The 25,012-nt window shown below is 42.5% G+C and overlaps 1 protein-coding gene across 3 annotated transcripts in view; it reads right to left on the reverse strand.

Annotated features, from left to right (window-relative positions):
* The window catches only part of PHLDB2 (pleckstrin homology like domain family B member 2), a 128,343-nt gene that overhangs the window by 77,062 nt on the left and 26,269 nt on the right, over window positions 1–25,012 (reverse strand). The window contains exon 2 of one of the 3 annotated variants that reach the window (XM_054189092.1): window positions 11,812–11,960. The exons of 1 other annotated variant lie outside the window; for it this stretch is intronic. The gene's annotated coding sequence lies outside the window, so the exon portion shown is untranslated. Of the gene's footprint in view, window positions 1–9,251; window positions 9,412–11,811; window positions 11,961–25,012 lie in introns of those variants that run through there. One more of the 3 variants, XM_054189093.1, reaches the window with a different exon arrangement.

Below are 25,012 nucleotides of genomic sequence, written 5' to 3' on the forward strand. Positions count from 1 at the left end.
ACCTTAGTTTGGGGCCTTATGATTTGCCTTGGGTGCCAAGCCAGGGAAGTTTTCTGTTCTCCCTTGGTCTCTATTTATCAAATCTGGGTGCAGAAGTCTCTTATATATTTCACAACGTGGTGGGTCATGTCAGTGAGACAGTACTTTCCTTAGTAGGAAATGAGAAGAAACGTAAAACCATCTAAGCCACTCGTCCAAGGTTACACAAGAAATCTCAGTGGGAGCAAGGTGTGGAACGCAAGAACCCAAGATACTACTTTAGTTTCACAGTTAATCTGTATAAAGACAGATCTCTCTGTGTTGAAATAAATACTCATTTGATTTCTTCCTCCTGCAAAAAATATACTTCCCCTTCGGGTGAAACTCAATTAGTTAGTACGGAGTTGAAAGAGGTAAAAAAATACATTTCTACCAAAAGGAAATATGGTTGCCAAAACTTACTTCATTCTGTTCGGAATCATTTGGGCTGGAATTGATGTACTGGCTTTCATAAAGGAAAAAGCTCTGCCTAGCAAAGTTTAGATAAAATATATCCTCACAACTGATTCATGAAGCTGCCTTTGCTGACAAGTTTTTATATGTGCATTGAGAAGGGCGGTAGAGGTTTGCTCTCAGCAGATGGCCCGCAAATGTGGAATTAAGTCCCATTAGCAGCACAAAGGATGACACAATATTGCTGCTACTTTCCTTTCCTAATAGAGGCAGAATAAGATGCAGAGTTATATTTTAGCCTCAGCTTTCTGGGATTTTTCTCCCAACAGAGGCAGGATTAAGAGCAACTGAAAAATATAAATTATAACCATTTTCTCCATATGTAGCCATACTTAAAACTGCCTTACATACTTGAACAAAATATACAAAACCCAAAGATAAACATCCTGATGACGCACTAGTGCTCAAGGCAAAATCAACCTAAACCAAAACAGCAGTCAAGTGACAACCCACCATCTGACCTCCCCATCACACTTGCACCCACTTCAACAAAATCCTAAAAATATAGTGGGGTGGTGGAGAGGGTCGCAGAATCGAGTACGTCCAGCTGCTGTCAGAAGGTGCAGGGGAAGGGGGGAGATGGCCCAGCATTTCCCTGCAGGTTTTTTAACGGATGGATGCTGGAGGAATCTGGCTCCTGAGGGCCAGGACAGCTTCTATACCAGACAGCTTGTTGGCGTGCAAGGCACAATAAGGCACATACCCCTCACATATGGCCACTGCCAGGTTAATCCGTATCCCAGTCTTCCCTTTTCCTCTCATTCAGGCCCATTTTGGGTCACCCTGGGGAATAACGGGGGACCATCCTCCTGGTACTGCTGTTTCCCTCTGCCTGCTCTTGGTGCCGTGAGCTTACTCAAAAGAAAGTAAAGCACTTGGGTACCTGAGCCTCGAAGCTCCACATCTCTCCACCTGCCCAGCCTGCGGTGGCCGGGGTCCCCGCGCTTTAACCAGAAGCTGAGGCTTTACAGGGCAGCGCCTCAGCTAATGGGACGACGGTAAACCGAAAAACAAAACAAACCCAGCTGTTCGGGGAACGTGAGAAGTTTGGACATGCTATTTTACAGGAGCTGGACCGTGTAAAGCCTGCTGATTTATGGGCGTATCCTGGTCTACGTGTGTCACCTGAGAGCATCCGTCTCCATCCTGCAGCGCGGCTCCCAGCAGCCGGCTTGCAACGAAGCCCCAGACACGCTCTTCAGTCTGGGTTTGCAGCGCCGTGGCCACGACACCACGCGCTCCCAATGAAATTCCCACTGACTGATGTAGGACTAGGCCCACAGGAAGCAATAAAATACGCTTGCGGATCCCAGACTATCACAGGAAATTAACATATGACAATCTTTAACACATTGTTTTAATAAATTATAATTTTGTACTGTAGTTTAAAGACCACTGTGAAATCTGAGATAGGAAGCTGGGGGTGGTCTTGCTTCTTTTTCATAATGCCTTGTTTGCACGTTGCATTTTTTTTTTTCCCCTTCCTCTTTGTACTACTGAAACCTTAAAACAGTCGGGGAGGCATCCCAGTGTTTGTGAGCAACAACCTTCGGTTTGGTTGTAAGCTCCCCAGACCGTCCTGTAAACCAGAAACCCATTCTAACCAAGAAGAGACGTACACTTTGCTGAGAGGACATAAATTAGGTAGCAACGTGAAACGGGGACGCAAAAGTAGCCCATAAGAGCCAGGCGATTAATGCATAAAGAGGGGAAAAGTCTGAGAGCGGATCCTCATTAGACTTCGGAACAGTTTGTCATTAGCGTGCTTTTTTAAACCTCGGAAGTTTAAACAGGAGAAAAATGTTTCTTTATACCTCAGATCTCCTCTTTTAGTTCAGGGAGGTTTCAGGTTCCCCCTCCCCCCTTCATTTCTGGAGAGGCTGCCAAGTTTTCCCAGAGCTAAAAGCAACAACTTTCTGTTAAACGTTACTTCATGCTTCTGGTATTAATCTAATAGGAGGCTAGATGGGGAGGAGGGGGAAGCAGCAATGAAAGCTGATTTCCTGCCATGCAGTGGGAAATCCATAGAAAATTCAGAACTAACACCAATTTTAACAGCTGGATGACTGCTTTGGCTTTTACTTGCCATAGGAACATGCAACTGCATACTTTTTGTTGTTGTTGTTGTTGTTGTTGTTATAAAATGAAAACAGACATCAAGCGAAATGCAAAATAAAAAGAAGGCTTGCAATTGTAAATACCCCGATTAAACCATCTTATTCAACTGTGCTCAAAATATCAATACATTTTGCAAATTGCCTCTCATTTCTGTTAACATTTCTAATAAGAATGTTCATGGAAACAGAAAATATACAAGGAAATCGTCTTGCTAATAAGCACTTTGACAAATATTTACTTGGGAAGCGCTCCAGCAACCACTTTGAAAAGAGTCTTAGTGGGTTTGAGAATCACGCAATTGGGCCATTGAAAGAAAAACCCCTGACGGAGGTGAAAAAATCATAGCAAGCAGAGCAGACTGCGAACATTCAACGTATAAGTCAGAAACAACAGTCCTGTAGCAGTTCACGGCCATGTATAACATAAACCGAGGAACTGTTAGCAGCACCTCTCTCAGGCGTGCAGCATGCCAGTGGATAACTTCTTGCATTCAGCCTCCATTCTTTAATCAGTTCTTTATTAGGAAGGACTTGACTATTCCGATAATAATTGTTGGGAGGGGGATGGCCACAAGTGTAGCCCTTTATCTTGAGTATTAAAAAGATGGGTTTTTTTCCTCCTTTCACACTTTTTCCTCAGCCTTTTTTCCACCTGTTTCTCACACGCCGTATGGCTCAAATCCCAACATATTGCAGAAGTCAAGATTTTTTTTATGTTGATGCAAAGAAAGCTTAATACAGTACACGTGCTGAAATCGAACCCTGTTTTGTAGATAAAGCAGGGCTATAGCTTGTTTGTGCGTGCTGTGTATGCTAGGAAGGATCCCTACCGCAGATTATCTCGGTTATAAAGCTGTACCTGCCCACCGATGCGCGTGATCAACAGAGCGAACGTGGCAGCTGGTTTTTATGTCACTGGCTGCAGCCAGCTGTTAGACCGAAAGTGTTAATAACCATTTTCATCAGTCCCAGGCTTGCACTAAAGCAAACTGGAAGACTCAAAAGACTCTCAGGGGTAGTGATAGCAGAAAAACCCCAGAAGCTAACACTCAAAACGCAAAGTAGAAGCTACACTATGTGAGCCGGGAGGCTTCTCGCGGGGCAGATAAACACAGGGCTGGAACATTTGATAGCTTGAAGTATTTGATGGGCAGGAGAGAAGAAAAATAAAAGCCTTGAAAACAAATGGGAGAATGAGAAAAGGTGCAGTGAATACCACATTAGAAAGAAGTTTAAAGAGATGAAGCTTCTTAGGGGTGCAGCACTGCTGAAAAGGCAGACACGTCTAAAAAGAAAACCATTTCTAGTTTCTTTATTCTGTGTTCATAAAAATCCAGGACATTATGCACAGCTTTTAAGTCAACAGGACCACTGCCATCACTCCCTCTGTACTCCAAAAATTCCAGCTGGTATCATGTTTTCCTTGTAATGGAAACAAGCTGGCAGAACTTCAAAGACTTGATAACAGCTTATATAGAGAAAGGACAGCAATAGTTAGTTATACTTCACTATTAAAAATGTTGTTTTAACTTCTCTCTCTCTTTTTTTTTTTTTTTTTTAAGAGAAGTTGGATAGAATTTGGCAATGCTTAAAATGGTGCCAGACACTTGTATCTCCTCGCAGTTCAGGAAGAAAATGTGAAAATGTAGCTGTACTGGAATTTGTTCAAGAAAGGCTATCTAACAGTTCAACTTTTGTCCAATGTGCCATGGCCAGGGGCTACAAGCACCACAAAATCAAAGAGCTCAGTTGGACAGCTTTTGAATGACTGAAAACCCAAAAAGGGAGTTTTGAAAAATAGGGATATCTAAGTACCCTATTTATTTCTTTATTTGAAGGCACAGAAATCAACCAACCCTGATAAACATTGTCTTAAGAGCATGAGCACTCTGAAGAACCTAGTAAACTGAGCGAAACAATGTTGGCTAAGTGGAAATTAGCCTTTAATTTATAATTTGATATGTCAAATTATAAATTTGCCTTTGATTGACAAATCCAGTTCAAACAATTCCCTCTCAGTCTTACTGTTGCATCTTTTCTAACTTTTGACCACAGTAGGATCGTAGGTTCAGTTTCAAGAGTGTCCTAACTTTCCACATAGTGCTAAATGGCATCTGTACTACATTAAAGCTATGTGATCTGTGCCACTTTTCAGAGATTTAAGAATTATGCTGGGGCTCACAGTAACCAGCAGCTGGGTATCTATATACATAAAGCATTTTTACTTCTCTGGGAAAAATGTTTCTCTCTTAAACATATTACAGTCCCTCTTTTTTTTTTTTCCTCCTCCTCTCCCTCTTCCCTGATCGTATGCAACTGAAGAAACGGCCTTTGTTAGTTTTTCTGGGCTGGCAGGAAGCCCAAAGATCCAGCTGACAAAAACCTCAAGTCAGCGAATCCAATGGGAGGAATGTCCTTTTCAGAGCCCCCATTTCACAGTCTCCCTGTCACGGAGCATCTCAATAGGGCCTCACAGAAGAGTCTTGCGTGGCCCTTCCTTACAAGGTGAATCATCCTTACTCTTGGTTCCTTGTGCTTAAGTAATTAGCTCTTGTTACCCACCCGTGGCTGCCCAGCATTTGCTGGCTGAGCTCTGAGGGAGGCTGATGTGACAGCATCAGTCCAAAATGAAGCTCCCACCAGTGGGTTCAAGGAGCGATTGCAAGGCTCAGTGGAGCAGCTCCTCTCTCTCCCACCCCTCGTGGCATCCCATACTCGGAGAGAAGCAGCTGGAGAGGGCTCTGTGTTAGCCTAGGCAACCTATGGTCAGCAAAAGGTCCCTGAGTTAAATACACTTGTGCTGCTGTAAGTCTCAGCCTGCTACCAGATCATTGAGTTCGCACCAAAATTTCTAGCATGAAAGAGTCAAGGACTTCATAAAAGCTGCTGGTTCACTCCCGTCAGCAGTCAGAAAAACATGTGCTGCAAACAAACTTAAAGGTCTGTCTATCTATCTCATGCATTAGTTGGATAAGTTGAATTTTGCATTTTTTTTTCCCCAAAGGAATTCAGTGCTTTTTAAGGAAATCAAGAACACAGTAAATAAAGACTTCACCAGGCGGCACAGCAATCTGCGCTACAGCTTTGCAGCACGGAAGTGGTTCATCCTGCAATCAGAGCACTCCATATAATGTCAAAATAAGCACTTATTTCTCATGCAGTTTTCTTTCCCGAGCCTTTCCTTAGCCGACACAACAAGTGAACACTGTTCTTTCTCCTCCCCTTTCCTCAGCGGTCCTTTGGAATTTACCTCCTCTCATTTTGGATTTCCTGTCTGCACCCTAGGGAAAGGATTTTCCTGTGAGAAACAAATGTCACACTGCTGATCTCTTCGTATGCCAATAGACCAAGTCTATCCTCCATGTAAAGCAAAGCTCTGACCTACCTGCTATCAGAATGGCACTGCCCTCACATTATTATTTTTTTCCTGACCCATTTTATTTGGAACTAGCTTTAGAGAATTAGCTTTCTGGTCCCTAGCAGGGCTGCTATTTCCATGTATTACATTAAGATGGATGCAACTGTCCTGCATAGCACATTTTTTCGGTTATTGTATTTGACATTTGGGTCTGAGAAGGCCAGAAAAGCAAGTGAGAATACTCTGTATCTCTTCTGCACATGTACAGAGAGCAGGGCAGAGCGACTCTGCCAGAAGCATCCAGATATGGTGATATTAAACATATGGAGCTGGTTCTGAGATTACAGAAGGTGTTTTTTTATGAGGAGGGAAATCTTCATGGCAATTCGCACCTAATTATTCATGGAAACGAAAGCCACCAGCAAGACATAGGAGGGAAAAAAAGTTTGCATCTGAGCAGCGAAAGTCCTGGAAGATGTGACTGCTCACATGGTTGGGACCCAAACCTTGCTTCAGATTATGTGTTTTGTCTTCAGTGACCAAAGAGACCAGTAAACCCATCGCCTCTGGGCTGGATCATGGCCAAGGCTGCCGAGACCCCAGGTGGGTTGCTGACAAGCTTTGGAAGTGTTTGGGAAGGACAGAGGTGCCACCTCTCTTCTCTGGCTTTGCAGAGGCTGGAAGACACAACACAATTGGGCCATACAGACAGAAAAGTCATTTCTGGAAGATGACCAGGGAATGTGTTTACACGCATGCATGCTCAAGTACAAGATGTGCATGCTATATTGAGCATATGTAAAACCAGCAGAGTGTAAAAGCCTGGCTAAAGAATACGGTAGGATATATTACTTAGTGCGTTTCCCTTTAGAGGTCTTCAGGGTGTTTGGTGCTTAGGTTGTTCAAAATGCCTTCGATCTCATTGCTATCCTCTTGTGGTACGGTGTAAGAGATGCTAGATCACCACAATTCCAACAGCCCGATGGTGGCAAACAACAGTCTGTGGCTTCGAATGGGTTGTCCTATATATCTTCAAGCTTTTATAGAGCATTGGGGAGTGTTTTGTGGCTTGTGGTATATGCAGAATGGGTGATTTGTAGACCTTTTGGGTCTAACCAGCGATTACCCCTGTGTTCCTGAGGCACTGGACTGGATGACCCTGGTGGCTTATTCCACGTACAGTGTGTGGTATCTCACACTGCTCGCTATTTCGTGAGGCATAAATAACTCTATTCTCACTTTGAAAGTTAACTAAAAACTTCTTTATTGCATATGAAACGATTTTGGCCTACAAAAGTCTAGAGGTTGAACTCTGGGTAATACATTCTGGAAAGCTCAGAAAAGCCAGTACTCTGGCCAGAACATCACCAGAGAGCTAGCTGGGGTTCAGAAGAATGCTTCAGAATTACACACAGCTTTGCTTCAGTTTTACCTTAAGCCCATTCGCTTTGCGTTTTCTGCAATGTAAGCGTAAGAAGAATCTAAATCTACGCTTAGTGATCATTCATGGCACTAATGAAAGTCAGATTCTGACAGTGCTTTAATAGAAGTCAGACTCACTTGGACGGGAAATTACGTGGAGCCTGCAGACACTTTAAAACCAGAGGAACTATCTGTGTAGGGCACTGTTTAGATGGTCTTGAACTTTGTCTCAGTAGCAGCCCAAACTCATAATGTTAGAAATCTCTTAAGGTCATGCTTATAAATAGACCAACAAAAGTCTTTTTCATATAAAGACATAAGGGACAACCTTTCTGTGACAGCCAGACAACCCATTCACATGCTAAATCTAGTCAACAAAGCAAACATTGTGCAAAAAATCTGGTTTCTTCTAAGCGATGAAATAGGTGAATAATGAAGTAAAGCTCATTCGAAAGAGAGAGCGTGAGGGACACTGCAGTAATCAGAAAGATGAGTAAAGGTTAGCTGTGATCAAGCTGACCATACAAGATAGAAAAAAATCAAACCTCCCAACCCAAGTGCAAGTCTCACTTTGCCAAGTTCAGCTCTGTAGCAAATAAATATTCCTACGTGGAAAGTTCCAATAGAATCTACTTAGGCCAGGTCGGGGCCTCGTTTGCGTTTTATTCTGACCTGGCTTTTCCCTTCTAATTGATGTTCGTTTATATTTTCCACACTGAAATATGAAGTCGTGTTCCCTGTAAAAGATTCACTTGCCTCATTACAGCTAGAAGCAGCAATACCTGCTTCTTTGCCACTGCAATAATGTGGAGATCCATCAGAGCGTTACCACTTTCTGAGCTGGTCAATACTTCTGCATCATTTCTCTCTGGCAGGTGGACAGATGTTGGAACCAGGTACTGTATTTTTCTGATACAAAGCCTTCTGATTTCAGAGCAACTCCTTAAACACAAATTCTCACATATCAGTGAGAGCTTCAGAGCAGGTAACACTTCGCTTGCATGGAGCTCCACGCCTGACTTCTGAAAACTCAGCTTTTATTCAGTCAGGCAGCAACTATTTATTTTGCTGAGACTTTCTTGATGCATTCTCTGTGTGCTGCTCTGATGTCCTTCTAGTTTCTCTTCCTTCCACATGAACAATATTTGGCCACCTGCATGTTAACTCAGCCTGTTATCAAACCCTCCACCTACACAACAAGTTCTTAAACAGCTTTGTACATACCCTCATTTTTGGGGTGGTGGCTCCTATTGTTTCAGCTATCTGTTCCATAAAGCTTAATTGCACTTTGCAGTTGGCTCAAATGAAGGGTGGTTGTTACACCCACTACCTTCAGCAAGACTTCATGCAACTGCCAGCATCACAAGATGTGCATTTTTAGTACCCAGACAAGCCATTGCATTTATGTCCCTCAGAACTACTCAACAGGGCAATACAAGTTTTCTCAGACACACAAAACTCTTCCCATAAAACTTCTGGATCTGCAGACCACCTTCTTTTATCTTCATACAGTAAAGCAGCCCTGCATTTAAATGCAGCAGCTCCCTTTTCCGTGACAAAGGTAGTATCTGAGTACTACAGGAAAATGGCCTGTTCCGCTCTTCCTCCTGCCCTTTAAATCACTCTCTTCTCCCCAGCTAAATTTTTTTAAAATTTTTTAAAAGCTTCTCTTTTCCAATTAAATCTGCCAATGGGCTGTTCTCTTTGCTGCAAGAGCTGGATTTTCCCTTACTGTAGGTTCATAACTTTGTAAAACACAGCTCTACGCATTTCAAAATTAATCCGTGTTGTCAGCTAGCCTCAATGGGGTAAGACACAGAGTAGCCAGAATAGCTTAAAAAAAAAAGAGAAGGAATTTTTACCTTTCAGTCAAACTGGCATTTTTGGCAATGAGTAGAAGCTGTTTTCATCCCCTGGAGAGCTCTTGACAATGGGACACTCACATTCAAGTTCCTGCTGTGTTCACCTGAGAAAGTCTGGAGTTAAAAACCTCTGCTCCGAGTTAAGCTGAGCTACCACTTTAAAGTGGGATGCATCCTGTGTCAGGTCAGTATCTGATACCACAAAACAAACATTCACAAATTAAATCATCCCATTAGCATCCAAAAGCAGACATTAACACAACTGACATAACAAGAAAAATACAAACTGTAAAAAAGGATAACATTTCAAAGAGTTCTCCTTTCACTCCAGCATGGAATAAACAAATTTCAAGCGCTGCTAAGGAGCAAGCATCGTACTCCAGCAGTAACAGAACTGCAGCGCTGGTAGCAAAGGAGCTCAGGGAGAAGCTTCCACTCTTCATACGGTATTTCCAGACTTTTGGATGGTGCGTCAGATATGAGTCTCCTAGGAACTGACTTGTGCCAACTTGGCACTCCTCAAATTGTTCAGGTTTTTTTACTGCCTTTGCTTCCAGGACAGAGGCTGACGGGTGATGGAACGAGGACTGCTGCCCCTTGTAGAGCTTCACAAAGTGCAGGATGGTCCTCCGAGCACAGTAGCAAGCTCTCCTCCCTGGGCCACGTGCCCTTGTAGTGCGGCTGATCCCCCACTGCGATCCTGACCTTTGCAACCATCTCCTTTAGCCCAGCTTCCGAGTGCTCACATCTAGATGGGGCCAGTTCCCAGGCCGAGGAACAATCCCTGTTTACCTAACGACACCATCCTGGCCTAGAATAGGGATGTCCTTTCTCTGACCCATTTGACACAGGAAATTTATCAGCTTTGGAGCTTTTCCATTTAAAACAGAGAGACTTGCATGAACGCCGCTTGCCAAGACCTGCTCCACAGAGCACACAAAGGAGCACAGTGTCATGGAAACAAATGAGGCACTTCCTTGCACAAGCGCGGTGGTATTCTTCAACCCGGCGGTCATGCCCTGGCAGGAACCTCACCTGGCACCTATTTTTGTCAACCAACAGGTCATAACCCGGAGGCAACACACTGTTGAGAACAGACACAAGCTCTTCACAGGAACAAAGAAAAGTGAATGCATGGGCAGGCTTTGGAAATCCCATGGAAGGTTTATCTGATGAGTGATGAGCAGATTGCAAAAACGTTTAAGTACTTCTGGGAAGTACCAGAACCCATTACTGCTCCATCCCAGGAAATTGCCTCATCATTAGGCAAAGCAGTCGCGCTCCCTCTTGCTTTCTTTCTCTGTGGCTTGATGAGTCTGTCTTCCTTTCCTGGCCAAATCATGACTCCACATCACAGGTGAGGTGGAGAGTGTCTCCGTGCCAATTCGTTCGCTGTATAAGCCAATTATCTAGCACACGACATGTAAATTTGGGCTGCCTCAGGCAGGGGAGGAAGCTCATGCTGAATTGATACCCCTCACCTCCCAGATGAGAGGTGGGCACTGCCACAACTTAGAAGAGAACAGCAATTTCCCCATGTATAAAGAGACAACACAGGCGCCTGAGCCCAAGACATGAATCCCAAATTAAAATCATTCCTTATTTCAAAGCTGTGAGCACTCAGCCTGGGAGAGCACAGGAAATTTTGATACATTTTTGTTGTTGTCAACAGCCTTTCCTTGGCCGTTTGCTCTCTCCAGTAGGCCTTGAAGCCCCTTTTTGGGCACCTGGACCAGGACTGGGAAGTGCAGTACAAGTGCTGAGTTTTAAAAAGTTAGGCATGTTGAAACTCAGCGTTCCCGTGCCTGAGCTGCTGTTGTCTGGAGCGGCTTGCACTGCAACGCAGACCCACAAAGGACTCGCACAGGTGACTGCCAGCTGGGAATTTTCTAACTTTCAAGTGCTCAGTTTTCTTTTAACAAAATTTTTAAAAGACACCTTGATACATTTCTAAAAGAAAGTTTAAGAAAGCTTGGAAGTAATATCACATGGAAACTTCGGAATTTAGTACAGACCTCTAATCCCTGGGGTTAATGGTAAAATACCCTTGTGAGCCAATGTCACAAATCTGCTTTAATACATAAGGTACTAATACTTCCCTCTGAAAACGTTCGAAGAATTTGTATCATCACAAGCGTGTGTATTTCCCAGCCTAAGTTCAGTAGCCTTCAGTGAAACGTCCCATAAAATTTAGCATGAGGCAGGCGTCCTATTTACCGAATAGTTCATCCTCGGCTTTTGAAATCCAAAACATCCTAAACAGTGAAATGGACTCCTGAATATTTGTACCTGCTCTTTCTATAAGCACGGATCCTTACTACACTTTAAAAATGGGCAGTCTAGAGGAAAGTGAGCTTTTGCCAGTCACTCACACACGAGCTGGCAGAGGAGAGGAGGGAACAAAACCGGCTGTTCTACCTAGGCAGCTCGTCAACACATTGTCCCCATAATTAGCCATGCCCTCTGCAACCTCTTATTAGGCCAGCTGGCCCCAGAAACACCAGCATTTCCTCAGAGCCGAAACGTGTAGAGTCCCAGTCAAGAAAAGGCATGAGCTCACCTTCAGAGCGAGGTGGTCTTCCTCCCTGCGAGTGACCTGCGCTCCTCCAGTTTAATTGTCACTTTCTGAAAGCTGGGGTCAGGACGCAGGACTTCATTGATGAAGACGTACCAAACCCTCTCCGGCTCTGAGCACACACACTGAGGCTGCTGGAAGGCAGAATAACCATACACACGGAGCCAAGTCACACTGATATTGTATGGAGTCTATTTGGAGGCTTGGCCTCAATTAGCATATAAATGAAGTGATACACGCAGTCGCAGCTTGCCAGAAAACGAGACAGAATAATCTCCCCAATTTGGCAGCTCTCTAGAGCATTTCATTTGTGAATGAAGAGCCAGGCACACTTCGAAGCCAAGCGGGGTCCCCAGCTTACAGCCAATTGACTTTACATGGTGAAAACAGGTCTTGAGAAGTCGTGAAGCAGACCAGCGCTTTTTCTGCTCTTAAACTAAGTTGCTATTATAGGAAAGTGACTTTAAAGATACTCATCACTGTTCCAGTAGACTGATAGCATTTCACCTCTTGCATCCACAGGCCCAGATGAGCTGTGGTTCAGCCCCCCCACTGCAGGCTTCTGGCCACTAACAGAGCGCTTGATTTTATTCCAAGTACATGAGAAGGAACTAAAAGTTCACGGGAAAAACGATACGGAGGAGATGTGACCACGTAGCTGCTGAGCTTAGACACAGACAGAAATTTTACTTACGGATCTTTATTAGAGAAAAGAATCAGGAGACAAAAATAGAAACAAAGATATCCAAAACTGGCGCAAATGAGCAGAGAGGGAACTAGTAGTTGTATTTATTTGTATAGCCTATGCAACCCTTTTAAGGTATTTCAATTAAGACAGAGGGAAGAAGGCTTGTGTTTTTGTATAAATGCCTTTCACATTTATTAGGGTTTAGTTTTCCTTCTTCAAATATTTTCAGTTGTCAGGGGCTCAGCTCAGACGCAAAAGCAAGGAAATCTAAGCACAAAGGCATGCAGATTTTTCCAAGAGCAGTGCAGTCTTGCTCCTATAGCTACATAGTCTACTTTGGGGAGGATCGAATTTCTAGGGAAAAAAGCAAAACAGATTTGAACATAGGTAAAATGTAAAAGGAAAACCAGTGCTAGGCTAGGATGGTCTTTTCTCTTCGGACATTTTAACTCTGGTTTAAATACATAGACTTGAAAAAAAAAATCCATTCTCCATTTACATTAGCAACCACTGTCAAGCCTAGCTTGACTAGCCCTGTAGCCGTATCTTGTTTTCCACCCTGGGACAAATGTTTCTCTTCATTAAAGGGTTGAAGTTACAAGAAAATCTCACAGGTCTCTCTTAAAAACCTGTTTGCGTCCTTCAGCGAGGCTGTGGTTCCTTTTCACGCTGAGTTTGACCCATCCCTTCCCTTCGTTTTTAAGCTCCAGTTTAGTGCTGTCCTACAATGCTGTAGCAGCTGCAATCTGGAACTGCACAGATGACTCATTCTTTGCAAAAGCCCCGGGTCTGCTGCCCAGCTGGGGCGAGGTAGGCGCTGCGCTCCTGCCCAGTTCGCCCTGTGGACATCCGAACATGCGGACACCTGTAAAAATCCACAAAGTCACTACCTGGTCCTGGACTTGCTTTAGGTAGGATCCCATCTGCTGTTCACAACTAGGAAAGCCGTGATCTGAATAACCGCTTTCTTTTTCTGTGACATAAAATAGTCCAAACAACCGTAATGAAAAGCAGGAATGACAGTCTGCTTGAGCAAGAGCTGGGAACTTTAACAACTTGGATCAAAGGAAAGTGTGACATCCAACTTGATTCGGTGCAAAAAAATTAGATTAATGTCACAAGACCAGAAACATTAAAACACAAATAGTCTTCGAAAAGCTCCCCCTGCCCATTTCGTTAATGTTACCCACCGCTAGGCAATCTGCTTTCCTGGTAAGCCATTTCTGGCACAGCTATTGTGTGAAGGGTGGTTTCTGATCTCACGCTCTGGAAAATATCCCGTTCAAGTTTCAACAAGGGCGAAGCATTTCATTGAGGAATTAGCATTTGTTTAACCCACCCTCACAAAAAAAGGAGCACAGTGGTTCATCAAAAATGAATATATCAGAATGAAATAATCCCATGACTCAGGGTTGAACCAGAGTTATGATGCAAATCTACTAGTGACTCCAACTCACATCTGTTCAAATTAAAGGGCAAAACCGCTCTAATCTTGTTAGGTCTTGCATATTCTGACAACACCACCTGAACTGGAACAGCAACATGATTTTCCAGTTGTCTCCGTGCTTTGCTTTCTTGTGGTCAGAACCTAAGAGTAGCTCTGACAAAAAGAGAGGGCTGCCTCCCAAAATTTTTGCTTTGTAAATACATTTCTTATTCGTGCTTCTAGGCACATAACATCACCTCCAGGATCATGAACCTTTTATGACCATGACCTATAGCTTGGCAATTACAGTATATTATGAAATGAAGATGCTAGCTCTGTCCTGAATTCACCCACAAAAGGTCCTGCACACATTACTTCATAAAATCTTGTCTCAGTCTCTCTTCCCTCACCGCAAAAATGCAAAAAGCAAAGCAATATAGCTTAGTAGAGCAGGAATAATGATGATTACTTGGAGCTTTTGTTTGGTTTGTATTATCTCAGCACTACAAGGCCCTAGCTCTCTCCACTGGTGAGGAGTCTTCAGGGGACCAGCTCCATTTGGCTGAACCCTTCTGCACGCTCCGTAGAGAAATGAGACCAGGCAACACAAGCATCATTGTAAGGGCTTAAGCTACCTGTCTCAAATTAGTTAAGTAATAGGCTGCAAGGGAAGTCTGGTATTGAGCTACCGATACTCTTTATGGACTCTATTACTGAGCACATGACTAAGGACCTTCACCGCACGAGACACAGCCTAGGGACATGCATGCCTCATGGGCGTTACACCATGGACAAGTGCCACATGCGACACACTCTCGTCTGACGTGATTTCCAGCCTCTGGCTCACCACAACTCTAATTGCTTCCTTTACTGTCCAAGAGCAGGGAAGCAGCAGAGGCATGCTGGCAAGACTCGCATCAGCTTCCCGGGGACCACGGGGGTGGCAGCCTGTCACACAATCATGTTGGTCACCACTTTCCTCTGCTCCCCTCGATGGCTGCCAGAGCTGCATCCAGCCCTGACACCAGCTCCTGCCTCTGTTGCAGCTTCCAGTTTGGAAAATGTACGTGGTGAACGGTTTGCAAGCCTTCGCAGAGCCCCAGCTGTTTTTATTGAGCCTTCCTCTACCTATTCCTTGTAGAAATGAACATTAGGAAAGGTCAGGAACAAGGCTGATTTCCCATTCAAAAGGAACTAATGTGCAAAACAAAGACCTCAGAGAAGCTAACAACCTTTTGTGAGGTTCAGCATAAACTACAGCGACCAGCTGCAAAATAACAGTTGGATTTCAACTATAAACAGACTTGAGTTTTAGAGCGAGTTTATATATCTATTTCGGTGAAGTTATTTATTCTACAGGAAAAACGCTATTTGTAAGGCCCCAGGAAGGCAAGGGGACAAGAGGAGAAAAGGAAGTCCTGCTTGTGTTGTTAGAAGAAGCTTCACTTCTAGAAAGGGCTTCACTTCTCAGAAAGGGACTCTAAAATAAACATTTCACAAAGCTACAAATTTGGACAGTCTTCAAGAAAATTACGCTTTTTTTTAAAGAAAAAAAAAAATCTCACAGCTCTGCCATTAGGATATTTAAAGCTACTTTCCTGCCTTTAAAAGCACACCCTGTTTTTTGTTTCCTGGCTGGGGGTGGGGAAAAGAAACCCACAGAGATACAGAAATTACAGCCCAAGGTAAATAAGAAGAGTATGTGTTTTAGTATCTGCATGAGGCAGTGAAGTAAATGGAATGAAAACTGGACTAAATATAAAGCAAAGGAGAAGAAAGAGATAGACTGCCCAGGTCAAAGAGTCTTTGAAGATTCAGATTAAAAACTGTTAAGACAGGAAAATGTACCCAAAGCTGTAAATTCTGTGCAGGCTTAATACAAACTGTATATTTTAAATGAATAAGTTTAATGTAATAGGTTGCTGTGTAAAGGTAAAGTCCACACTGACATAAGGTGACATAAGTCCTCCAACCAAAGGAGGCTTCTAAATGAAAACAAGCAATTTCTGTCATCTTTATCTATTATAAAACAAGCAAATACTAAAACATGCCATTTCTCATGCTATGTTATTTTGTTCCTTGGAGAAGTCCAGCTTCTTCCATAGCTAAAAAATGAAAAGCAGGCTCTTTTGCTTTCTATAAAAACATTTCAAGTGAAAAAGAAAAGATGAGGTATTTGTTTTTTTATTCTCAGATTTCTCCAGAACACAAATGATGACAAAGTGGTCTGGAAACCTGATCATGAATAACAGGCACCCAAACAGCACCGAGACAAGAAATATTTCCAGAAGCGTTCAAGCCTGCAGGACCCAGGGAAACCAGCACAGCTTCACTGAAAGACCCTACTCATTCCTTCCAAAGGTGAGTTTTGGGGCACAACGAGCCATAGGTTGTAAGTGTTACTACTATGCCAGCCATTGATTTGTCCGTTACTTGGTTTCCTCTCCCACTATGACCTATTCCACAGACATTTGCCTTTTTTTTTATATTATTTTTAAACTTTTAATCAGATTCAACACTAACGCAGTAGCTGTGAGGCAATAATAATGCAAAAATAGAACATCCTTTGCTCAACACATCTTAAGAAGATGCCGTCACCCCAGTCACTCAAAAAAGCCAGTCATGCAAGATGAACATGCCAATAAATGTGCATTCCCCCCTCTGAAGGTTATTATGAATCACCACATTATCAACATATTGTATGTTGCCCCCAGGTGAAATTATACCAAAATTAAAACTATCAGCACGTCTTGGATTTCACCCTACAAGATACCAGGTGCTCTGCTCATCTTGCTGCAAATAGTTACCCAAACCTTAATGGGGAAAACTAGGGTATATTTCTTCCTCATACCAGAGTTTTTCATCATAATTGTAGAGTCCGATTTACAGCGTACATATTTACAATTTTAAGTAGCATATTTTGGCTTCTCAAGATCCAGTGACAGCCAGTACAAGTCCTATCAGCTTTTTGCTTTCAGATCCCAATTTTAACAAAAGCCCCATTATTTTTTGCTGCGGAAAACAGCAAGCAGAAGAGCCTCTGCCAAAGGCAGGAATGCTTATAGCAAACCAGGCTCACAGAAATTCTCCACTTTTCAAGTTTCCAGACTCAGTGCCACAAGAAGAGGTCAAAACACAAGATCACAGAAGCACTGTGATTTTGAAATGAAGGCGTAATGAACTTCACTGGCCAATAAAAACATTTAACTATCTTTTTCTTTATTTACTCTAATTTCTTCTGCACAATTAGATTATTTCTTCAGAAGCTAAAGTAGTCTGTGATGCATTTTCTGCCTTCAAAGCACCCGTGCAAAGGTAAGCATATAGCTATGTTGTTGGAGGAACACAACTGGGGGACCTGGTGAGAAGAGGTCTAAACCTTCTGCCTTGCAAGATAACATTTTAATGTTGAATTTGTCCCTTTGATCAGAGGTGGGGATTTAGGAGATGATAGGATTTGCTTTTAAAGAATTTAATATTCCTTTAACATTGACTTCAGCTAATATTTTGTGGTTTTTTCCTCTGATTCTTGGTTTTATTCTTTCTCCTGTATTAGTCATGACTGAAGTTTTTCTTGTTTAACATACAATAAATACCATATACAAATTACTTTACTCTGTTTTTTCTGTCATTTGTATTATACTTTAATAATTTAACCCTGGAGCATTCTGATTCATGACGTTTGATACACAAAGAAAAACATTTTCTTACCCAGTGTTAGCAATAGAAATGGGTATTAGTCTAATATAGCGACAAGGTTTGTGGGAACTAAAAGCACAAATTCAGATCAAATTTGATGAGCCACTTTAGGCCAAATACAAAAGAGCACAAGGACTAACAAGTTTGTTTTGTGTGCTCTTCTTGATGGACTCTGAATGCATGCTATTAGAAGGAAAAGCAAACCATGGATATTTCTTAGATTCACTTTCTAGAACGCAAATTAACAACATTTTAACGCTGCCTAGCTCATTTGGAGTCCATTAGAGTCACATTTCAGAAGGATGCAGTTCCATCTTAGTATTTCCAGTAGTAAACCTCTCTGATTTTTATTACTTTTAAGCAAGAACCATTTGGACAAATGGATTGATGCACACCCCCCAAACAGCTGTGTGGCTGCTCAGAAAGGGGCAAACAACCAAGCAGGAATTCTGCCACGAAGGACTGGACTGGACCAAGACAAATGTTCACATCAACAGGATACCTTCAGTTTGCAAGAGCTGACATCCCATGTGGTTTAGGTGTATTTTAAAGGTTATATTTTATCTCAGCACATGAGCTCATGGGTCTGGGAAATTTGGTAAAGTGATAATATGTGCAATCAGGGACTTACTTGAAGCAAATGACTCTCATTTTCTAGGAATCATTGTAAGGACTGTAATGGGAGAATCATCCACTATTTTACCAGATTTTTGGGTTAGTTTTTTTGTTGCTTGGGTTTGTTTGAGTTTGGTTTTTGGTTTGTTTGTTTGAGGGTTTTTTTGAGGGGGGTGAGGGGGTGTGTGTGTAAACAAATAGCAGGTTTTTCCATTTGGTTTAACTAGCAGGTTGTCCTTTTAGAGATTAATCCAAAATAAGACCTTGCTGTTACAATTTTTATTTAAAGTCTTCCTTTTCATTGGTTACTACTTCTAATGCTCCATGCTTGCAACTAGGCTGTTAAAACAAATTTAGTCATCCGTATATGAGCAGCTTTTTGTTTTTTTAAAAATATGTTTCCACTTACTGTTAAGTGTCAGAAAATATTTTAGCAGGATGTAACCAGGATCAATTAAAACATGGCTTTATTTTCCACAAACAGACCAGTCTGTACTTTCTTTCAATTTGAAATGATGAACCAATAAACATACATTTTAAGACTAACATAACCCTTTTAAAAGCTTAATCTGAGGTGATTTATCTAAGAGAACTACAGTCTTTTATCAGAGCTGCAGAACGTCCTTAAGCAATATTCATCTCGCTTGAACAGCAGCATAAATACAGGTTAAGTATTGATTTCAGAAGAATTATTATGGACCTGTATCAGTCTGAGTAGGGAACTTAGGCCTTATCAGCGTAACGGAAAAGAGTCAGAATAATTTTATATCTCTGCACAATAATGTTGGGGTTTGGTTTTGGGTTGTTTGTTTTTTTTGTTTTTTTTTTTTTTTTTTCATTTGGTCTTCAGCAATTAACAAAATTTATTTTAACTCATCCTGAATGTCTTTGACATCTTGGTAGAAAGCCAAAAGCCAAAACCATCTTGTGCTCAAGTGTCACATCTGGAAAAGCTAATATTTTAAAGTCTTGCTACACTTCTCTCTGTTTCTTGTATATCACAAATCAAAAACTATCTAGATTTGCAGAAAAAGATTGCAAAAAGTCACCATTTAACGAAATTTCTGATTTCGATACCCAAACCAAGCAAAAACAAAGGCTAGAATTTTCTCTGAATTCAGCCAAACAAGTCTTTTAAAAAATGCTGAGATTTTCGTTGCATGATGAGTCGGAAGTATCATAACGCTCCCATTGCTATGGTACCCACAGCGACGGTAATGAAAGACTGACAATTTCTATGTCAGCAGTGATGTCAACAGAATTATTCCCAGAAATTAAATGCTGAATAATTCATTTTGAAATATTCCAGTCTATATTTTCTGAAGTAACTGTGGGTTTGGATCGCTCTAATTCTGCATATGCAGCAGGCAGAGGAGCTCAGAAGGCTCTGGTTTTCAGACAGCATTGAGGACTTCCCGTCTGAAAACCCAGATCCCGCAAGGTGTCTTAAAACTAGGAAGGCAACACCAGTAGTCACTTTGGAAAATCATGCAATTTCAGCCTGTGCTTTCAGCAGTGATGTCATTGTAGGTCACCCATGATCCACATGTAGGTTTAGGTCACAATAGTCAAAGTAAATGTTAAATAACTTTTTTCATTGCCAGGGGTAGTTGCTGCATCTAACTTAAGGACCTACTGGCAGGAGGTTACATCACAAGACCAGTCTTCTCATGCACCCTCTTAATCTTTCACATCACAGATGTATCAGCAAATGGTGACACCAATAAACCTTTGGAGAAGCGTCAGAGGGAGCCATGTTACGAGAATCCTTTTTTGCTTCCTTCGTGAGCTGACAGATACTTGCCCAACTGCTCCGTGCCACAGGGCAGGGGCATCTCTGCTCCCAGGGGACTTTAATTCCCTGGAGGAAGCAACAGCATGAGGTGGCCTCCTCTGTGGATTGTTCATGGCACAGATTGCCTGGGACAGCAATGGCCTGAACCCTACGCGTGAGCCCTGTGGGACTGCTGGCTGCCATGAGAGTACTCACCCCAGCCAGCTGTTGCAACAGCTGTTGCCTGCCCATCACAGCTAAGATGAAGGGAGCAGCCCTGTCCTCCACTGAAGCAATGCTCCTGCTCCAAGCTGCCTGCCTGAGGAAAGGCTTTCCCTGCCTTGTCCGACTATTTATGTGGACTGATTGCCCTAAGGACAGCACAAAATCCCTGCAGACATCCATCCCGAGTCCTGGATTTTCTGGCCAGCTGACATTCACTGACAGGAGTGTAGTCCTTGACCTTCACAGCATCCAATACATGCAGGGATTTACCGGGTGTCTCAGCCTCTCCCATCACCCCCATGTCTGTTCTGTCTTCCCATCCTTGCAGACTTCTCTTAACATGCCCACATCCTTCAAAAAGCCACAGGAGCTGCATGGCTACAGAGAAGCCAGGCATGGACATGGGTGTGCACATGCCTGTTGTGTCTTCTCTGGGCCCTAGGCCACCCGTGCCCTGGAAGCCAGGGGGGCGAGGGGCACTCACCCACCTCCCTTTCCATGCCCCCAGTGTACCAGGGCTACCCATGTTCACTGACATCAACCAGGAGTCCAAGTAATACGGTCAGACACATTGAAAAAAAAAATCAGGAATATCTTCTGGAGGTGCAGAGAAGGTAAGGACATAGAGTGAGATGATTTGGATGACGAAGATAAATATGCTAGAAGAGTCAGTGTTTAAAGCTAGCTAAAATAAAGGGTGAGATTTAAAATTGAAAACAGATCTTGTATAAGCTTAAGAACTGTTCTTATGCAAAAATCATCTGTCAGCAGAAATAACCTAAAGAATGTTCCTATTGATTCAAGCCTTAAATCGGCTGCAGGCTTTATGCAGGTGTAGAAGTCCTTAATAAAATTGAAAAGACTGCTGCTCTTAACGACTTTTTAGTCATGACTGATGTATGTATTTTTTTTAACTGATCAGAAGCAGCCATCCCTACAGCCTGGGAGGCACCGGGCAGAGGTCCTGCTTGCACACACCAGGGATCTCGACTTTTGATAAGTACCAGAGAAACCCAAGCTAGCCAGTGTGAACAGACCATAGCTTCTAGCACCAGACTGAATTCAGCCATACCAGAGTCCATCCTCACTCTTTTCTTTAGATTTTGTGTTATTAATGAAGAACAATGACATATTAAACATCCTCCTCTAGTCTGTTTACTCCCTGTGCCTGTCACAGGGCTGTTTGAGCTCACAAACCAAAATGTCTTGGAAAACCATCTTCAAATACTATCTAACAAAGTCAAATAATCACATACCTATGCCAAGTGAGTCCACAAGCACACGTAATCCTTTCCAAGCAGAAGTAATAGCTTGCCAAAAGGACACACTCCAGTTTAGGTAAGTTCTACTGCTTATTAGAGACAGTCACATACATAATTATCAAAGCTGACGACATTGGAAAGATTGAGACTGTGATGTAATTACTTCTGGATACCAGTGACTCTGTGAGGGATGGAAGATTACTTTTTTTCCCCCCCTGTGCTAATAATTTTCTCCCTCAACCATGTCATATATCCTCATGGAAAGACTGCTACCACTTACGTGTCTCCCTTTGCCTTATTTACCACCTGTGGCTGCAGCAGTATTCAGCACGAGACTGCGGCACTTCAACCCATGTGCTCAGTGGATCATCAGCATTTGTTTGCAAAATGATCCATTAAGACAAAGCATCGCTTTACAAGATGAAGAATCACACGCTTAATTGCCTTCTCTGAACAAGCAGAGGTAATTGCGAAGCATCTTGTATTGATGACTCCTCCACATGTAGGCCCAAAAGGAGAAAGGAGTCTGAGATGTATTCATTGTGGGACTACAGAAAGCAGTGACTCTGCAATCAGAGCTGTTTTTCTCACATAAAAAAAAAAAAAAAAAAAAAAAAAAAAGAGATTACTCAACCAGCGCTGACTGTTTAAGAAGCAAAAAAGGACTTCAAGGAACAAATGAGCAATACATTCAGCTGAATGTTGTTGCACTCCAGTGGGGAAGAGCAAAGTTTTTACTATTAATTGCCTAATCATACAATTTGCCCCTCAAGTATAACAAACCGTTTGCATGGATGATTCAGAGACAGAGCCATTTGCCTATAGCTGAGACCAGCAGGAGATATATTATGCTCGTGTACATCAGACATTTCCAAAACATCATGCAAAGTTGTCCAAATATCCAAGGAGGTCTCAGCGAGGGTAAAGTTTAATTTTATTGCCTGATATTATAAAGCTGTATTTTCTTCCTCAGATCTGAATGACTGTGTTTTCCTCCCCAGATTAGTGGGACATAACAGCAAAACAATTTTGATTTCCAAAGGCTAAGGGACTTATATAATTATATATCCTGCTTAGCTTGTATTTCAAATAATTAACCCTACATTTTAGAAGCCACACAAACGGAAAACATCCCAAGAAGCTACACAGTTAAAGTTTTGAGCCTGTGCTTCTCTATTGCCTGTTCCACTCTTAAAGTCTCCTTTGGTAGTCATTAGATCCCTTACTTGCGTGCCAAGAAGGGATGTGCAAGACAGATGTCACTTGTTTCTTCACTTTTTTCAAGGATTCAAGAAAAGCAGAGGCTGTTTTGAGCTCTGGCACCAAGAGCGAGAGCTAACAGCGGAGGCTCTAGGATTAGGTCCATGGTATCTCCTCAACTCTCTATGACCAGCCACAGATGACCAACGCTGCAGGACATGAATGGTCTTAAATAGCGTTTCCCAGACAAGTTGCATGCCAGATACTACACGTGTTACCGAAGCACTGCCTGAACTGAGGACCATCTCTTTCTGCTCAAACCCGAAGTGCAGAGCCCAGAGCTGCTGATGTTACCAGTGGCAATACTGGCGTAAGCTAATTTTGGGAGCCACGCTTTTAAGTGAAGATCTAGCATCAGCAATGAACGACTAGGAGATCGTGGAGGGCAGAGGGAGTTCGGGCAGGAAGATAAAGGATTTATGTGGGAAGGCAGCACTTGCTCATGGTAGGTGTGAGAGCTGCCTGGAGGCACTGGTCAGGAGCTTGACGTGCTTTATGCACCAGTCAGTAGGCATGAGGACCATAAGAGCCAATGCCAAAAAAAAAAAAAAGAAAATTCATTTCTTGCACTAAATTGAGTTCATGTAATAGCAACACAAAAGAAAAGAAGCCAGCGAAGCAATTGTGAGCATGGCCTTGCTTACGGCAGAGGCCACGAGAGCGAAGTGCTGTACAGCAATACAGTAAGAGAACTCCCTGCCTCATGAACCCAAAGGCTTTTAACTTCCTGTGGAAAATGATACCCTGCGACAATTGCAAACCCCTGTGGCTTGCGGCAATTTCCTCAAATACAGTAGCATGGGAGCAGAAAAGAAAGCTAAAAATAAAACACAACTTTAAAAAAATTAAACCCATAGCTTGCTTTGTGCTAATTTACCAGACCAGAATATTAATTGCTTGCAAATGTTTGGAGATTGCCAAGTATTTGTAGCTCCTAAAACATTGATCAATATTAACAGGATTATGAAATTTAGAATACCCCAGTGGATTTCCTTTCTTCCCCTAATGCTCTCTCCACTGTGTTTCAGTCATTTAGTTGGGGAACAGAAATAGCATCACAAGGATTACTAAACCAAGTCCAGAATAAGAACAGCAAATAATTCAAAAAAACACTAAGCAAACTATATATACACCATATAAAAATGACTAATGTCATACGCGTCTGAAGGAAATTAGGGTTAATTAGAAATAACGAACTAGCCAAGCAGGGCCAACTTCATAGTCGCTATTATTTGTGGTGCCAGCACTAGCAGCAGTCAAAAGATACATCCATGTTCATATGCTCCATTTTTTTAGCTGTCACTGCAGCTCTGCATAATTAATTCTATCGCATCCCCCATCATCCAGACATATTGCCTAATATGTAAATATAAATTGCCGCATTTCTTCTCGTCTCTCTCCCACCCCAACCACAGATATCTCCTGTATGCAGCGTATTATTAAAACTTTGACGAAGGCAAAAGTTAATAACCGGTTTCTCCATAAACATTTTATGCTACAAAGGGATTTATTATCTGAAGTCAGGCAGGCCGCAAAGTTTGGTGATGAGAAACAACCCCTCTGCCATATTCAAACTGTTTTGACAACTGTTAACTACGAGTGATGACACACTTGAAATACCTAGTCCGAAACAAGATAAGATGAATACTTCATATTAAAAGCTTTCTTGTACTAACGCCTGTTTTTGCGTGTATTGGCACCAATAGCAGAACCGCACTTCATACAGATGAAAGTAGAATTGGACTCGTAACCTTTAACGTGAGTCAGTCGTGATTCATAGCTCAAGCTATGTCATTCCTATCTGAACTTGCTTATTTTATAATAAATAATCAACCCTTTAAGGAATGCCTAACTGGCATGGGATCCATAGCCTTGTAGTTACATGCGGGCAGTTCAAGCCTAGGACAGGGCATGAATGAAAAAAAAGCTGTTGCTGCTGAATAGGGAGGCTTGATAAAGGCACACCAGAATCCCTGCCAAATCCCCAGCGGGACAAACACAGGGATCTCTCCACCTCTCCTGGCTTCCAGCCTGAAGCCACCCCGTTTCCTCTACGGCTTTTTCTTTTTGAGCAAAGCTGCCGAATTGGGTCAAGGAGGCAGGCTGGAGGTTCAGAGTCTGCTTCAGCTCAGGAGTGAAGATCCCTGCGCTCAGCCATGAGACTCACCCAGGTGGATGACAGCTCTCCAGCATCCCTCCAGAATTTCCTCAAGGACACAGCAGACTGGGGAAAAAAA

The sequence above is a fragment of the Rissa tridactyla genome, chromosome 1 (assembly GCF_028500815.1).
Source record: "Rissa tridactyla isolate bRisTri1 chromosome 1, bRisTri1.patW.cur.20221130, whole genome shotgun sequence".
Lineage (NCBI taxonomy): Eukaryota > Metazoa > Chordata > Aves > Charadriiformes > Laridae > Rissa > Rissa tridactyla.